At 52.7% G+C, this 18,540-nt stretch overlaps 2 pseudogenes; one reads left to right on the forward strand and one right to left on the reverse strand.

Annotated features, from left to right (window-relative positions):
* The first annotated feature begins 2,941 nt into the window (after window positions 1-2,941).
* Window positions 2,942-4,294, forward strand: LOC134368459 (paraneoplastic antigen-like protein 5; annotated as a pseudogene).
* Window positions 4,295-13,661: 9,367 nt separating this feature from the next.
* Window positions 13,662-15,636, reverse strand: LOC134367469 (emerin-like; annotated as a pseudogene).
* Between the last annotated feature and the right edge of the window lie 2,904 nt (window positions 15,637-18,540).

The raw sequence follows: 18,540 nt of genomic DNA on the forward strand, positions 1-18,540 counted from the left end.
CTCCCGCTGCCCAAGGGCCCCCGTGCGGCCGGGGATAGGGCCGGCTGTGGGGTCACGACCACCTCCTGGCCGTCTCCACGGGAAGCGAACCCTCTACGCTGGTCCTGCATGGCCAGGCGAGGTCGCTGGCCTCTCACTGGCCCGGACGCCCTCTGAGGTCCTCCAGGGACCAGGTGTCCCTTCCTGACAGGGGGCCAGCAGGGCAGGAGGGGCAGACTCGGAAGGTCCCCTCCCCGCCCGACCGCACGCACTCGGCCCCACTGCCACCCTCCCCCTGTCCTGACCCACCTGGCAGGGATCCCAGACCCCAGGTGACACCAACGCTGGGATGGCTCCTCAGAGGTCCGCTGGGCCCTCCCTGCGCCCACACCCTCGAGCCCCAGGCCGCTGGGCCACTGAAGAATTTCATGCCCGTGTGAAATGCAGGAAGCAGCTGTATTTTTGCTCTTTTCCCCTCAAACACAGCCCAATAAAAAATAAATAGAAACCCTGAGTGTCAGTCAGTAAGCACCCACTGGGCCTATACTTTGCACCTGGCCCTGTGCTGGCACCATAATATATATATAAATATGAAGAGGGACTGTTACTGTCCCACCACATATCCCATCCAATGAGGGAGAGACACATGTTACTGGAGCAGCAATGGCTGCTGTCTCTGGTGTGACACGTGGCGGGCCTGGCGGTCTCCATCAGACAATAAGCGGCTGTACTCAGACTTACTCTTGCAATGTAAGCAGCTCCCAGCCCCGTTACTGTCCCCCATACACACATGGGGCAGGATCAGGGGCAGGGGGCGGGGAGGCCCCCATTTGGGCAGCGTGTGGGGGGGTGCACTGCAGCCAGGGCACAGGCGCGAGCCGGCCATGTGCAGCTCCCTTAGCGGGCTTGTCACCTGACTTCCTCTTCCTACCACAGCCTCGTGGCCCGGTCTGCACCACGGCGGCACCAGCGACATAGGCGTGGTGGCTGCCCTGCACGGGCGATCCGGCCTGGAGCCATCTCCAGCAGGTATGGAGCTGGGCCCCGGGCACAAAGGCAACCCAGATAACAGGGGATCCCCCAATGACCCTTGCTACCTTCCTAGGGGCCAGTAGCTCTAAGTTTTCCCTGGAAGTTGAATCCCACCAGCACCATGCGGCCTCCCTGCCATTTCCAGGCATCACGACCAGCCTGGGAAATTCAGGGTCACCTACTCCACCCTTGACCCTGCCCAGGGACATCCTAGTTAAGACAAGTGGCTCTGACCCTTGGTCTTGAGGGAAAGTGGCTGTAGCCCTTCCCCTCCCCCCACCCCCTCCTACTTCCACTGACTGATGTATCCCTGTTCAGGCATGAGGGTGGGGTGGGTGAATAAGGTGGGGGCTGTATGTGAACGAGTGAGGGGCACAGGGGGCTGTAGGTAATAGGGTGGGAGTGGGGAGCACAGGGAAATGAGAGTGGGGTCTTGGGGGTAAAGGTTGGGCTTGGGTGGGGGCAGGACTTTGAGCAGGGATGGAGCTTGGGAAGGGGTGGATTTAGGGGGGGAGGGGTGGATTTTGCCGTGGGGTGGATTTTACGAATTGGTGGAGGTTGTGCTGGGGTTGGAACAGCAACATTACCCGCGGATATTTTCTGCCTAAGCAGCAGCCCCCATTTGGGTAGTTTCTTGTATCCCTGCACCAGGGTCCTTGTGTACACCTCTGGAGACTCAGAATTGACACAACCTGAGTGGGAGACGTGGACCAGAACCAACATACGTCTGTCTTGCTTTGGATAGATCCAGTGGAGCGGGACCCATCACCTCTGGATCTGCCTGACTGGACAGAGCTAGAGAGCAGAGGGAGTGCTGAGTGCTAGTGGAATCGGAATCGCAGCAGCATCTGAACTGCTGGTGGGACCTACTCAGCAGGGTGAGCAGCTCGGAGGTGGGCTGTGTTGGGAGGGGCCTGTGTAACCCTGGCAAAGAGCAGGAGTGGAGGGGCTGCCTGCCAGGGCTCACAGACTGCAGGGCAGGGCCACACCTACAGCAAGAGTTGTCTGTTTCCTGCAGTGTGGCAGAGGAGACCCTTTCTGGGTCCCTTTTCTGCTCCTGATTCCAGCTTCCACTAATTTGAAAGCACAAGCTCTTGTTTTTCAGCACTCACCCTTGCTACCCACCTCACCCCACATCGCCCCTTCCCTCACTCACCACCTTGTGGCTAAGATGCTGCATTGGTTGGAGGCCGGTGACATCACCTGTTGCTCCTTGAGGGCCTTAACCTTACTGCAGACACCATCCTGCAATGCAAACCCATGGTCCACACTGTTCTCGGCATCTATGGCAGCACTGCAGCTCGTCACACGCGCTCCATACCCACCCCTCTCATTGCACTGCACAGAGCTCCAGCCATCTCTCTCATCTGTCAGGCATTTTCTGAGAAAGAGGAGAGCTCTGCAGCTCCTTCTGCCAGCCTTTGCCCCGGCCCAAGGAGGGGGCCAGGTATTGTGGGCCGGCAGAGCACCAGGGGGTGGGGAGCATTTTCCTGCCCTCTCCTTCCTCGAGGGCTTTGTGAGTGTCCCCAGGCATCAGGCCCTGCCTCCTGACACTGGCCTTTTCACCACAGGCATGCACAGCACACGGATTTCAAGGAGGAACCCACAGAAAATGGAGTTCAGCTAGGAGGGCTGAGGTGGGGGAGATTTGCCTGGGGAGACCCTCCACACTCTGCTCTCCACAAAATAACTGCAGGAGCCCTGGGAAGCAGGGACTAAATCCCTGCATGGAGGGGGGCAGAGGAGGTGCTCTGGGTGGAGGTGGGGAGTGGGTGTTAACGATGCTCTCACCCCTTTGCATTACAGGCTGTGGAAACCTGGGGCACTTCTGCCTTCCTTCTTGGCATTGGCTCAGAATTATTTGAGTCCTGGTAAAACTCTGAGCTGATTACTGCCCTAGTATTAGATCAGTCCGTAGGCAGTGAGAGCCATGGCAGAGACACTGTTAGAGGATTGGTGCAAGGGCATGGGCCTGGACCCCAGGAAGGCCCTGCTGATCGTGGGCATCCCCGTGGAGTGTAGTGAGGCTGAAATTAAAGAGACCGTGAAGGCAGGCTTCAAGCCCCTGTGTGCGTACAGGGTGCTGGGCAGAACATTCCTAAGGGAAGACAATGCCAAGGCTGTCCTCATCGAGTTGGCTGACTGTCAATTTTGCAACAATCCCTAGTCAGATACCAGGAAATGAGGGCACCTGGGAAGTGGTGGTAAAACCCTGGAACCCAGATGAACAATTTATCAATTGACTAAAGTACTTCCTGAATGATGAGGGCCGGAGAGTGGTAGACGTGGCCAAAACCCTGGCCTATAGCACCTTGTCCACTGAGGACATGGAGCTAGAGGGCTTGAGCCAAGTCCGACCAGCAGTTTTGCAGCCTCTGGAAGATAGCACGTGGTACCAAAAACCGAAAGTGTTTTCGGGAAGTGCTTTCCCAGGCCCAGGCGAAGAGACTTTTGAAGTGTGGCTGGAGCAGGTCACTGACATGATGCAGATGTGGCAAGTGTCTGAGGTGGAGAAGAGGTGGCGTCTGCTGGAGAGTTTACGCGGCTCTGCCCTGTCCATCATGCAGGTGCTCTGGGCCCACAATGACTCTATCTCTGTGGAGCAGTGCCTGGACGCCCTGAAGCAGATCTTTGGGGATAAAGAGGACTTTAGAAGCTCTCAGTTTAGGTTTCTTCAGACCTTTCAGAAGACCGGAGAGAGTCTCTGCTTACTTGCTACGCTTAGAACCCCTGCTGCAGAAAGCCGTGGAGCACAGCCCCTTAGAGCAGAGCACAGACTTGATTCGCCTGAAACATTTTCTATCTAGGGCCTGCATGTCCACCACCCTCCAGCACAAGCTCAAGCTCCTTGATCAGTGAGACTGTCACCCCACATTTATGGAGTTAATGAAAGTCATTCGAGATGAAGAGGAGAGGGAGGCCACCATGGCTGTGATGAAGGAGAAGCAGAGTCCTGTAGGAAGAGACTGGAAGGCAGCAGGTAGGCAGGCAGTAGCGGGGGCCTTGGGCAGGCAGTCCCCGCAGCTCAGGTCCCCATGCAGTCAGTCTTTTGGCGAGAGCAGCAGCCAGACCCTACAGGAAGGGGCTCTCCCATCACTGAAGCGCAGCCGACTGCTGTGCTGCCACAGCACTGGGGAAGAAGGCCATGGCCAGGCAGCGTGTGCAGTGGCTGAAGACAAACCTCCATCACTGGGGAGGACACAGGTTGTAGCAGGAGACAGCAGCATCGGGAAACGAGACGGGGGCTGGGGCCATGAGCCACCCCGAGCCCTACAATGCATAGGATCAGAAGATCCAGGCACCGCTTCTCCTAGCAGGTAGCAGAGACATTTTATCAAGGGGAAGGGGCAGCCCAGGAAAACAACATTTGACTTGAGTGGGGCAGAGGGGCAGGGCAGCCAGGCCCAGGCTGTGCCCCGTCCTCCTCCACAAGCTGGAAGGGACTCCACCAACCAAGACCAAACCCCATGTGACTCACTGACGGCCCTGACGAGGTGCCAGAGATGCAAGTGGGGAGCTGCAGCACCCCGCACATGGGGCGGCCAAGACTCGGGTGGGGACCCCAGCAAAGTAGAGGCTCAAGAAGGTGCAGCTGAGGGCTCTGGCCCAGGCATGAGCCCAGTCATCTGGCCAACCCCTAACGCCCACCCTGTGTGCTCAGAGCTAAAGATGCTCACAAGCCCCCAGGCCGTGTGGGGCCTGGAAGAGCCTGCCCAGGGACTGCCCCAGCCAGAAGGAATCAGTGCTGGTGAGGAAGAGCTGCAAAGCAGAGAAGTAACATCCCAGAGGGAAGGCCACAGGATCCAGCCTGTCTTCAGGATCAACTATACTGCTCTAGGGGAGCCCCAGGAAGGGAGCACCGTTGAGCTGAGGGCAGGGGACACAAAGGACCTGGGAGCCCCATGCCAGCTGAGAGGCAGTTTTCTCCCCCTGTGGCCTGACAGGGCTCAATGGGCAAAAAGATCAAAGACTGGCAGGAGAAGACCCCCAGGCAGGGGTGCTGGGTATCCAGTGGGCCAGTGTCCCCACAGCTGGCTTAGGCCAGATTGGGTGTGCAGGAAAGTTTTTGTTCCAAAGCAGGAGGTGCAGGAGGAGGAGGGGGATCAGGAGGGAGGGAAGGAACAGGAGGAAGATGAGGAGCAGTAGGAGCAGGAGGAGGAGGGGGAGCAGGTGGAGGAGGAAGAGGAGGCGGGAGGAGTGGGGGGTGTTGTCTCGTGCTGTTGTGTTTGTGCAGAGCCACAGGAGAGAGAAGGCAAGGAGAACCTGGGACTGGCATGGTGGACCACAGCTGAGCACCTGCCGATGCCGAGCCCTGCCCCACACCCCGCCACCTTGGGCAGCTGGCCTGGAGGCAGCCCTGAGTGTCTGGCCCAGGCCTGGATGAGGGACCTGAAGACGGCTGCCACCTGCACTGGACTGGGAGACATTAGGGGGAAAGAGGCCATTTCAATGATGGAGCTGCCGGGGTCTCCCAAGAGGGGTCCCCCATTCCCAGTCCTGGGTCAGGCTGTTCCCTGTTCTGTGAAGCCCACCCTTATCTGTGTTGGCCCCGAGGTGACTCCCGTGTCAAGCAAGCGCTCCCATTTCCCAGCCCCCACCGCCATCGTGTCTGTGCAAACCCGTGAGGCTCGTGTCTACCCCGGGGTGCGACCTGGCCTGCCGGGTCAGCCACCTCTGGGCCTGGGCACGTGCTGTGAGCTTCCAGGCCAGGAGCCAAGGCTCTGCTCGCTCTTGTCCAGTGTCGCCAGCTCCACCTCCGCTTTCTCAGTGAAGATTTAGGCCACCGGCTGCTTGTTCTTGTGGGAATGTGTGTGACCTTAACTGAGCATTTCCTCCCGGAGTCTCCGAGCTCTGATGTCCACCCTGTTCTTATTCATGCCTCAGTTTCCTTGGCTTGTTGGCTTGTTTCCTGCCATGTTCTCCAGTGTCCTGTGACTGTCCTGTGCAGGCCATCGGGCAGGGCCCTGGCCCAGAGGGTCAGCCCAGGAGCGGGTTTCCTCAAGTGAGTGGACATTGCCAGAGTCCACCGTCCTCGCAAGAGGCAGATTGGGGAGCCCTAAGGAAGGAGCCACAGTGTGGGCGACAGATGTGGCACCTGGTCAGGAACCCCAAGAGGAGGGGGCTCCGGGACCCATGACCTCTCGTGGCTGTTGGGATGTCTTCTCTGTGATGTCGTCCCCTTCTCCTCAGTGGTTCAGCAGATTTTTCTTGTCAGTAAAGTTCTCTGGATGTTGCAGCTGAGTCTCGCCTCTGCTGTGGGCAATTGATGGCTGGGCCAGCCTGGGCTGGGATGGAGGTGGGGATGAGGGGACACAGGGGCCACGTTAACATTGGGGGAAGTGAGGGGCAGGGGCCGTGATGGGCCATGGGGCCCCCTGGGATTCACGGAGCCCGGTGACATGACATGGGGCAGTGGCTGGTTGGATCACCAGGTCACTCGGGCAGCCCCAGGAATAAGTGGGTAGAAGTTGAAGGGAGGGCGAAAAACAGCAGGCAGACCCCAGGCCCCAGGACCCCGGCTCTTCTACAAGTGGGACTATTTTATTTTGAATGGTTCGTGAAAGCAACTTCAGTAACTCAATAAAAGAAGACATTTTACTAAGTTGTTAGAAATATATTCTCAAACAATTTCATAGTTATTAAATAAAATGAAGACTGTGCATATTGTTAAATGTATAAAGTGCACATTACAAAAGGAAATGTATGAGAATTATCGATTCAGGGTTTTAGATGCATGTGCATTGACACTTCCACATACTACTGAATATTATACGTAGAAAGCAAAGCACTCTCGACAATTTACCTTTAAAAATAGATGTAAAATACATAAAGCACAAATAATTCATTATACATATACAATAGTGAAATTCCTAAATCAATGCTAAGAGCAGGTGTCATATACAGTGGACCAAAACGAAGTAAATGACATTTTGGTGTCTCTGTGAAAATGACATATTCACAAACCCATGGCTCAGCACTGGTATTTATTTATCTCGTTCAGTTGTCTCGATAATATTTAGCACTTTAATTTGCTTCCAAAATACAAACAGAAGTTTCTTTTAATCATTTTTACGGCCATAGAATAGGTTTTCTTTTGAAATCAAATTTTCATTGAAATTGGCTCTGTAACCTGGTTCGTAATACACAAGTGTGAGCAGATAAAATCGATTTTGTCTTCTCTTATATTTTCCTTAAGAAAGAACAATTTAACCTTCGATGCTTGTGCTTTCTACCTCTTGGGACTGATAGCGATCCACTGAGGCCAAACCTAAAATTAAGTCATCTATCTTTTTTTTTTTTTTGTGACCGGTAAGAGGATCGCAACCCTTGGCTTGGCGTCAGTCCCCGCCTGCCCCCACGCAGGTATCTGGGGCCACCCCTGTGCCAGGCCGGGCTTGGGGGGCATTTCTGCCCAAACTGGAAAGGAAGAGAGTGACAGAGGCTAAGGCTGAACTTGATCAGGTCCGTTCAACTCACCTGATCCAGCCCCTGCTCCAGAAAACCACCAGACCAGGGCCCTGGAGATGCAGGCTCTGATCCCCACCCTGCCTGTCCCAGCCCACTGTGGGGACCAGCAGCAGAGACACGGGGACAGAGGGGTCTAGACCGATAGGGCCAGTGGGGGTGTGTGTCAGAGAAGAGTTGTGCCCCCACCCCCAGCCCCACCCCGGGAGTCCAGCTTCCCAGCAGAGGCCAAGGAGGAGTCTGAAGGGGGCCTGGCACAGTCTTGTGGTTGTGGAGAAGGACCCAGGGTGTGTGGGAAGGGGGACAAGATGAGCTTGTGCAGGAAGGCAGGGGGCCTCCCACAGGGCCAGGGGGGGTTGCACTTGGCTCGGTGGATGCCTTTGACCATCTCCCTAATAACCTGATGGTGGAGGCCTGGGGAGGGCCCCAGGCATGTGGCAGGGCCACTGCCCACAGGAGCACTGCAGACCCAGGTGGTCCCCGCCAGGCCGTGGGCCACACCATGGGCCTCCCGCACCCCACCCTCAGCCGGCAGCATCCACGTGGTTTGAAACAAGGAGCTCCTGTCCCCCTAAGCTGCACTCGGTGTTCCCAGGAAGATGATTCCTTGTCCCAGATCCAAGCACATCGCCTGTTGTTGGACACCCTCAACCTTGTCACGTGACAGTCCCCGGGACAGGCCTCCCTCTCCCCAGGCTACTGCTGCACAGTTCCCAGTTGGGGTCCTGCAGCCTGAGGCCATGTGCCTTGTCTCTCCTGGATTTCCTGAGAGACTCTAGGGTCTGAGTGGCAGTCCCCAGTCCAAACTTGATGCACACCGATCCCTTGACTTGCATGTAGGGAGAAGGGTGTCTTCCATTTCTACGTTGACAACACGGGACAGCTGGAATTCACACCACCCTGGCTGGGACGGCAGCGTCGCACCAATCCCATTTAGTCCCACCCTGACCTGGGCTGGAGCCCCCTTTCATGCCACATCACCCCACAGAGGGCCCGAGTGCCCCCTTCTTTGGTGGGGACCAGGGGTGCTGAGACTTTTGGGCACCTGACACTAGCCGGGGGCAGCCCCTGCCACTCACAGGAACAGTCCCCCCACCTCCTACCCCAGGCAGAACCACTTTCTCCTCCTTTGCTTCCTTCCTCACCAGCCCCTTGGGGTTCTGCTTCCTCCAAGTCCCTGGCTCTGCACAAAGAACCCAGGCCCTCCCCTTCTCTCCAGACCCTCTGCCTGTGCTGCACCCAGCAGGTGGGTGACTCACACATCCTATCCTAGCAGTGGGGCCAGGAGAGGAGACACGTTCCAAAGGGAAGGGAGAGGACATGGCGTGGGGCAGGGAAACACCCAGATTCCATTTCTACAGAAACCCACCCCATCCTTCCCACACCAGGGGCACGGCCTCGAGCACTTCCCACCCATCACTGAGGCCACCTTCCCCTCTGTCAGTGCTCTTTCCTCCAGAGCAGGCCTCGCATTAGATACTGGGGATTCAGCAGTAAATGCCACAGCGAGGCCTGCTCCAGTGGTCCTTTTGGTATATAGGAGAAACAGACAATAGCTCAAGGAATGAAAAAATCCTATACAATTACAGATTGTGGTAAATATTAAGACAATAAGACAACGAGAGTCAGGCCAGCCCAGAAAGCACCAAGGAAATGACAGTTACGACAGGCATGTTCAAGGACCTGGAGTAGCACCAGTGAGAAAAGGCAAGTGGAGCTCGGGAGGTCGGACAAGGCAGAAGGCTTGGAGGCCATGGATGGGGATCTGGAAGCCACAGGAGGGTTGTGAGCTGCTGGGCATTTTAGAAAGACCCCCCTGACTGCCAGTGGAGCCTGGCGAGCCATCTAGGCTGAATGCGCTGGTGGCATGGAGCGATGTGCGGCTGCTTGGGCCCCATCGCCCCTTCAAAAGAGACTCTTTTGATGGCCATTTACTTTTTCCACTTCAAATTGGATGTTTCTGTGTATTTTTCATTAAACAGGTATTGGAACTGCTTGGAAGCCCTGTGTGTGTGGACGGGAGTGGGAGCGCTACACCCTGGAGGGCTTTGTGGGGGAGAACTGAGATTTATGGTGGGACCTCTCATGGCTAATGTCTCTGGATCTTTTCTCTTTGACATTTTTTCCCCCCACCAAAGAAATCCTTTCATCTTCTACCTGGGAGGTATTTACCTGGCGGCCAATGCTCTGGAGTGGAGTGTGTCACTGCTCGCCTCTCTCGACCTTCACTTAATTCTCTAGTTTTGCTTCTGGTGAGTGCTGCTCCCTTGAGGCCTCTGAAAGCGTTTGCTGCAATAGTGCTGCCAAACCAACAGCCCCTGGGTCTCAGTGGTTCACATCAACATTTATTTCTCACTCGTGGCCTTCGGCTCACTTGTGGCTGTGTGTGCGGTGGTGGAGATGGCTTCAGGTCTGCTCTACGTGTCTCCTCATTCTGGGTGCCCCATGGAAGCATCAGTGGTTGCCTGAGTGAGGCCATGACTCCCAATGTGCCAGGGCAGGGGCAGAAGTGGAAGGTCAAACCACGGAAGCACATCAAAGCCTCTCACGGGACATGGTGCACCTCATGCCCACTCATATATATCGCGTTGGCAAGTCACAGGCCAAAGCCCAAAGGCAGTGGGGTGTGGAAGTATATTCTGCCTACAGTGAACTGTGACAAGGGCCAGCAGGGGAGGGACACCAAATACTCCTTCCTCCCACATCCGCTGAGGCAGCGGCATCAGAATGGAGACCTGCGAGATGGGAAGGCATCGGCTGCCTGAAGAGGAACATTCTCAACAGAGGGAAGACACTCTAGAACTTGGTGTGTCCCAAGAATGGGGAAGAGCGTGGCTGGAGCCGAGTGAGTCGGAAGATTGGCACAGGGGAGGTCACATGGGCACTGGGCTCGGTGTGGCAGGGCTTGGAGGCCACGGGAAGGAGTCGGGGTTTATGTCCAAGGCTGATGGGAAGCCACGGCCTGGCGTGTATTCAGAGATGGAAGTGATCGGATAAGACTTACTTTTTATTTTATTTTTATTTTTTGTCTTTTTCGTGACCGGCACTCAGCCAGTGAGTGCACCGGCCATTCAGACATAGGATCCGAACCCGCGGCGGGAGTGTCGCCGCGCTCCCAGTGCCACACTGTCCTGAGTGCGCCACAGGCTCGGCCCAGACTTGTTTTTTAAAGGATCTCTTCGGCTGCTTTTGAGAGAAAAGACAGAGGCAATAAGAGGCCATAGGAGGGTCAGGTGGGTGGCCAATGCAGCCTGTTGTTTAGGCTAGAGATGGTGGTAGCTTGGACTTGGGGTGTGACTACAGAGATGACGAGAAGTGGGAGGACTGGGAGGATCAGTTGAAGATGAATGGACAGACCTTGGTGACAGAGTAGATGTAGGAACTGAGGAAGAGAAGGAGGTGTGAGGAATTAGTCCCAGGCTCCGAGCTTAGACCACCATGGGAATGGGGTGCAATTTAGGAGGAGGGAGAGATCATAGGGCCTGGAGGGAGGGGCACATCTAAACTGAGGAGTCTTGCTGGGACCTAGTTAGGTGCCTCAAGACAAAAGTGCCCCAATGACCCCTTCCAGGAGCAGTGAAGGCGTGGCGGGTCTGATGGAGCGAACCCTCTGCCTGAGAGGGGCGGCCCAGGCTGTTCATGACAAAAGTTCTGTGTGTGGAGTTGGTGCTGTGGGGAGGCCAAGGAGCCGCGGTGTCACTAAGGCTTCTGTGCCTGTGCCTTGTGCTCCATTGCTGGAAGCCGGGAGAAATGACTTTGGGGCAGGATACATGTTTGTATCCCGCAAGAAATAACATGAGAAATTACACGTAAAAGAGTCCAAGCTGTCGAGATGTATATGGAGTAAAATGTGGACTCTGCCACCTCTGATTCAATAGCTTGGTCCTCGGTGACACCCCCCAAAGCCTGTTGTGACCTTTGTCCAAGATAAAACTCACATCACATAAAACCCTGGCTCTTAAAGTATGTAATTTGGTGGTTTTTCAAACATTCCCCAAGTGGATCTTATGTTCCCTGATGTTTGCTGCTGACTAGACCAAGGCAAGTTCATGCCCAGGACAAATGAGATTCTCTGAAAGTGCAGCAAACTCTTGAGAGGTGGTTCGGTGCACTGTGACTTGACACTGACATCACTGACAGTGGGTCGCACTGGGAAGAGAAATGTCCTTTGTGGGCCTGCAAGAGGGCACACTTTTATATTTTACTCCATATAAATCCTGACGGCTTGAACATTTTGCATATAAGAATTCATGTTATTACTTTTGGGACAAAAACAGAAACCACAAAAGAAATCACTGTGATAATTGAAGGCATCGTTGAGAAATAAGGAAGTGAACATATTTTCATCCTGGCTATGCAGACCCATCAGTGTGGGATGTAGGGCAAGTCCATTTCCTTTTTGGGCATCAGTTTCCCCATCTTTACTATGATGAAAAATTTCCACTTCCTCCCTACTCTGAAGGCCAGGACTCTGTGAGCCTAAGGATGTCATTATGTGTCCCAAGTGTCCCATGTGCCTTTTCTGTCCCTAATGCATCTTCATCCCCTCCACACTCCCAGGAGTTCAAATGGTCCCTGTGGAGCGGATGGAGTAGGGAGAGCAGGGAAAGGCTGTGTAGATGACTTTAGCAGTGAGTTTATGAGTTTATTTATTTATAGTGTAAAGTTAAGGTGCACAACATGATGTTTTGATATACATACGCATAGTAAAGGGGCACAAGCACCAAGGTTGTCACTAGAAGGGGATGTGAGGACAAAAGGGCCTTCTAACTATGTGATATAAAGGATAGAAAATGGGACAAGCACACAAATTGTCCTTGTAGGGGCAGAGGCAGTTCATCCATTGCCACAAGGCCAGAGCAGAGAATAGGGACACAGACGCAGACAGTGAGTAGGTTTGATGGTGGGAGGATGACATGATTCTCAGCCAGTTGCACCTCTTTTCTCAGTGAACTATGAGGCAAGGTCATCAGCAGGGATGTTGGAAGTTTGAGTAGAGAAGAAGGGGTGAAAGAGTACTTTTGGAGAGAGGGACGAGGAGTATAATACCAGGGAATTGGCCACCAAATTTCAGCCAGCCAGCGCTAGGGAGAGACGGCCCCCAACAACATTCCGCTCTTCAAGCATAGCTGGGAAGCAGGCTGGTCCTGCGGGTTTCAGAGAGGCATGGGGCTGTAGACACACAAGTGCACTGGAGGGAGAGAGAGGCAAATGAACTAAATGGGTTGGTAAGGGAGTGTTTATAGGGCTGGATGGTGCATCTAACTGGATAAACAAGAAGGTCATGGTGTGTGTATGGGGGAGAAGGTGCATGTGTGTGTGTGTATGGTCAATGGATTCACAGACCCTTTGGGGAACTTCAGAATCTTTGAAGCTTTTTCCCCTGTGTCATTAAATAAGCAGCAATTCCAGGAGCTCAGGAATGCTCCACCAGCTATGTGCCCTTGGCTGCTGAGGTTGGCTTTGGCTTTTCCTGGTTAAAACACCACAGACTACGTGTATGCTGCATTTCCAACTGGGTTTTCTCCATATACTTTGTTGTACTATAGTTATTTTTATAAGTAGGCATCCCTCAGTATCTTGGAGGATTGGTTCCAGGACACTTTCCAGGCCCACCCCACCCCACCCCCATACCAAAATCTACCGATGCTCTAGTCCCTTACATAAATGGCATAGTATTTGCATGTAACCTACGCACATTGTAAATGCTTTGGGGAATGAGTTAAGGAATAAAACCCACAAACATAACATAAACATATATGGGTAGCATTTGATCCCTAACCCAAGACCAACACAGAAATGAAAAGAAAGATAGATAGTTATCCTTGAGATCCAAGACCAGAGGCCCCATGTCATGGGAGCCCAACCCCTCCCCCAGCACGAAGAGCCGATATATTACAAATAAACGGTCTTTTTATTGTGTGTCCATGAAAACAAAGTCAGGGAGGCCTTTGGCCAACAAGGTGTCAATGAGCAAGAGGCATGCATGACAACAACTGTATTCTCCTTGGGAGTGAGTTCTTTACCTCCCAGGCCTTAAGGGTCACACGCAACCAGGGACAGGAGGCTCCAGAGGAAGGCAAGCCCAGGACCACCATACACTGGAGGGCCTGAGTCTGCTGCCTCCCTGGCAGGACAAGGCAGGGAGAACAAACACTGCCTCGGGCTAGGCCCAGCCTCCTGAAGCTAGAACACACGAAAACCCCCCACCCTCACCCCCATCAAACACTGCTGAAGAAGTCAGCCAGGACTTCTGAGAAGAGCTGGCTCTGAAGCCGAAAACCCTCAGGGCTCCATCCACAAGGGGTTGCCCTCTTGAAGCTCCCAGTAGTAGTAAACAAAGGGCAGCAAGGCAACTAACAGCAGGAAAAGCAGCAGCTGGCTCCAGAGCGGGACCCTAAGGGCCTGCTTTCCTGGCTGGATGGTGTATCGGGTGAGACATGAAAGGCAGGAATATGAAGATGAGGATAAAGAAGAGAAGGATGAGGATTTAGGATAATAGGACAGGTCCTGGGAGCTCTTGGAGATTCTGGAAATGTGGCGGTAGTGTGCGACGCTCTGGTAGGCACTGTCCAAGCCTTACACGGGGTGTTCCCTGAGGCAAAAGAGGGCAGTAAGTGGGCCAGTAGAGCCTGGGCCCAGAACCAGCCCCGTCCCTGGGCCTCTCCACTACTCACCTATCCTTTCTGTCCCTTCGGAAGAAGATAAAAGACTGTCATCTCGAATCTGCAGAAGCAAGTAAGTATGAGGGAACTGGTTGGTGGGATCACCATGGCCCTATCATATCCCTCAGTCCAAACTTCCTTGGCCAGCCCACTCAGATCATTGCTTAAAGGCCAGGGACCTGCCCCTTCCAGAACCTTCTGGGTACCCAGCCTTTTGTTTGTGGGGCCTTGCCACTCGCTCACTGACTGTCCTGGCTGACTGTGCTCAACACCCTCCTTTCTATCCTAATGATTCTCAGAAAGAGCATGCGCCTAGATCTCAGACCAGGGTCCAGGCCACGTGCCGTCCCATGCACTCTAGTCAAATAGTTCGAATGGCTCCCTAAAGTCGGGCCCTGACCAAACAGGTGTCCACTGACCCTAACTCTCCCTGGAGAATGAAGGGTGCACCGTGTCCCCACTCCTGCACTGCATTTGCCCAAACCCAGCTATGGTACACTCAGGTCGGATCAAAGTATAGGATGCCTGTCAGCCTGCTCACCTGGTGGTGGAAGGTGTCAGCATCTGCGAGCAAAGTCACCGTCTGGTGGAATCCCTTGGATGTACCCACAGAATCAGCCTCCCTGGAAGTCCTGGTGGTCAGGTAACTCTCCTCATAGTACTTGTCATTACAACCTTAGGAAGGGGGGAATGGTTAGCAGAGGAAGCATCGGTGTCCCCTGCCTGGCCCAATGGACCTAATCTGAACCCCATTTCGGGCTGCTGAGAGGTGGTGGGGGTTGGGGCCTCAGGTTCTCCCTGAGACCGGGGTCCCGGATGGAGTGGGCTGCCGGTATCAGGGTGCCCACCCCATCCCTGCCTTACCCTTGCTCTGGTCAAGTAAGGTGTCTTCTTTCTTGGGCAGATTGTACATATCCAACGAACCCTTGGAAAGCTGAATCCAAGTCTGAATGGGGTAGGGGGAACATTCCCTGTGCCCCTCAGGCTTTCCTCCCTTCTCCCCAGCGCCCCAATCGGCCAACGCCCTTGCCACACACTCCCGACCCATCGTCCCCGTCGCACATGCCCCGTTCCCATCCCATGGGCGGCCAGGCGGGCCTCTGGGGCAGGGTCTCACTGGAGAACCCATAGGAGGAGGCAGACGAGTTAGAGGACAAAAGCTTCCTCCGCCTCTGGGTCATGTACTTGAAGATTTCCTCTTCCAAGAGATTGTCAGTGGAGCCTGGCCAGACACGGGGCGCAGGGAGGTCAGGGGTATGGTCTGCAAGCCTGGGGGAGAGCGCAGTGGGGACAAGCGGAACGGGTGCGGGGGAAGGAGCGGGACGAAACGCGGGGAGCAGGTCCCGGGAGGGGACGAGACCGCCGCCGGCCGCCGCGTACCCAAGACGTTCCCGTGCGGGATGAAATAGCGCAGAAGGGCGGCCAGCTCGGGGTCCGACACAACCGCACAGTCGTCCATGACGGGCGCAGCCAGCACCGGGAGGCGAGAGGCGAAGGCCTGCGGGCGGCCCGGGCCTGTCTACACAAGCCTATCAACGGCCGCCTAGCAGCAGGGCGGGGGCAGCGCGAGCGCCTGGGGAGCAGCCGCGCTGGCGTCACGCAGGCGTCACGCGTGCGTCACAGTGGTGGGAGTGGGCGGGGCTGTGCTGCGCGCCGGGGGGCGGGGCTAGAGAGCCCAACGTCCCAAAGGGCGGCAGAGGCTGCAGGGCTGTGAGGGCCGGGGCCTGCACGAGCCAAAGTGAGGCAGACCGGTGTGGCCCTGAGAGTGGGGCCGGCATGGCGTGTGGCGACGTCACCTGCTGGGCCGTTTAGGCTGGACCGAAGAGAGGGACGGGACCTGCTCGAGCCGAACCAGCAGACACCGCCCAGGACAGGGGAACGGGCGGGATGGGCGCGCTTGGGGCAGTTCGGGTCCCTGAGTCCCTTGGGCTTCGCCCCGTCCTTTCTACTCAGAAGGCAAATGAACATCTTTTACCACCTATTATTAAGAGCAGACCAGTAATCCATGACAATTTTGTCATTTTAACAGAGAGAAAACCAAATTTTAATACTCAAGCTGTTTTTTTTTAAACGATTCTTATAAACAAACCCATCGCATTTTACCCAGCCTTGACCATGAGTAATAAAATTCCTTTTTAATTAACTTTTGCAACTTGCTGTGTCCATTCATCTCATTTTTGAACAACCACTCATTTTACCTGAGGATAAAATTACTTTCTTTTTCCTGAACAAAACATATGTTGCATACATTGCATACAAATTGTTTCCCTTTGCCATTATTGCGTCTACAGGTTAAGCATCACCCAATTCTAAAATCTGAAATCCAAAATGCTCCAAAATCTGAAACTTTTTGAGCACCAACCTGCTGTTTAAAGGAAATACTGATTGGAGCACTTCAGATTTCAGATTTCCAGATGGCGGATGCTCAACCAGTATGTATTCTGCAAATATTACAAAATCTGAAAAAATCCAAAATCTGCAGCACTTTTGCTCCCAAGCATTTAGGATAAAGGATACTCTACCTGTATTTATTTCACTGACATTTACTGATTATAATTTAAAAATATTAGTCACTATTATTTTACAGAGAAAACAAGAAAGTGGATCATTATAAGCCATCCGTTATGAGCCTGCATTTTGTGGCAGACTGGCAAGGACTGGGAATATATATCTCACAATTGTTTATAGGTATATACTTCCTTACAATAAAATTTCTCAGTGTGTCCATAAAGAACATATTTATTAATAAACCGTAATATTTTTAGCTTTACCATATAAAAATAATGAGAAAAAGTATATAAACTTACATTTATGCTTTATTGTTTCAGTGTTTTACTTATAAATGATCTAGCTATTTAATCTCCTACTTAATTTACCCTAGTCTAAGGTTTTAAGTTAAACCCATAAAATAGGAAATTAGTTTTAACCAGACATCTTATAAAACAAATTATTTTTCCTTCCCTACTTTGTGGGTTGAAAAATATAAGTTTTCTTGAAATAAAGGTTGTCAGAATAATAAGTTGCTGTGATTAAACTGAAAATTATATATTTTTTGTAATCTTAAATGTTTAATAAGTATAACATTAGCTCATTTTACTAGTAAGTCCATTCTAAGTTTAGGAGGAACATATCCAGGTAAAATGAATATGTATACTTGTATTATGCTTAATGCTGATAACTCAGAGACATGACTGCTTTTATTAAACCAACAATATTAAACTATTTGTGTTTGCCAAACATTTACCTAAGGTACGTGAAGTTGAACTTTTTAAACATTTGGGTTAGTTTTTAAATTTCTGGGAGTTTTAGGAATATTTAATTTATACAACTGCCTGTCTATCTCTAAGTCAATTAGAATAGAGAATAAGGGATTTTGTAAATTAATGTGGTAATACCATCTGGACATAGGGAAATATTACACATACGTAACATACATATATATATACAGATACAAACAGACACAGACAGTGATCTTATGGCTTTCATTCTAAATTTTCAGCCATGAGTCAGGCATAAACACAGAAAAACAGACCTCACTGTTTTATATAAAAGCATTGGCTCTCATTGTTATCTCACTTTGTATTTTTATCAGAATTGTGTTTCTGGCAGATGGGACAAGTCAATCTTACCTGCTCAGTAAGAAGGCTAAAGCTTTCCATTAATATTTGTAGAGGAGACTTTTTGGATTTTTCTTTTGCTCTGACGTGTAATCTTAAGGAGTCTGTGGGCTGAATTTTGGGTGAGGGACTAAATTGACATCAAGTGGACATCTGTGTGTCTCCAAAGCCCATCTGAGTGGTTACAATATCCAAAGTGGTTCCAGTGGGCTTTTTCAGACTCAGGTGGCTTCTTTTGGGGTCCCCGAGGCCCTCCATTAAAAACCCTCCGTGGGGGTGGAGTCCTGAAGCTCCAATGACTATAGGCATTTGAGGGGCTGGAGTAGAAGGGAAATGTCTGTTGGGGGTGGATAAAGGGATGGAGGAGGTAGAAGTGTTGAAGGGGGGCAGGGAGCTGAAGGGGAGCTCCAAGTGGTGAAAAGAAGGAAAGAGGGGTGGGTGAGGGTGATATAGAGGGAGAAATCCTAGATGAGCCAGTTTGGGGAGATTCCGAGTTTCCTCAAGAGGCCGTTAAGTTCCAAGAGATCCTCTGTGAAATGTTGCCATTTTTGGAAATATTAAACTGAGACAATGCTTTAATTTCTAAGCTCGTAAACAGTGGGTAAAAAAGGAAAGACGGCACCTGGCAGAATGAGAGTTGTGCAAGGAATTAACATACTTAAATGAAAGGACCAGGAAATAGTCACCTTGTTTAATTCCCCAAAATCTCTCGGTCTAAGAGCCAAGGGAACACTCTACACAATCCTCGAATTCAGGAGCCTAAGGACCTTGAGCACCCCCCC

The sequence above is a fragment of the Cynocephalus volans genome, chromosome X (assembly GCF_027409185.1).
Source record: "Cynocephalus volans isolate mCynVol1 chromosome X, mCynVol1.pri, whole genome shotgun sequence".
Lineage (NCBI taxonomy): Eukaryota > Metazoa > Chordata > Mammalia > Dermoptera > Cynocephalidae > Cynocephalus > Cynocephalus volans.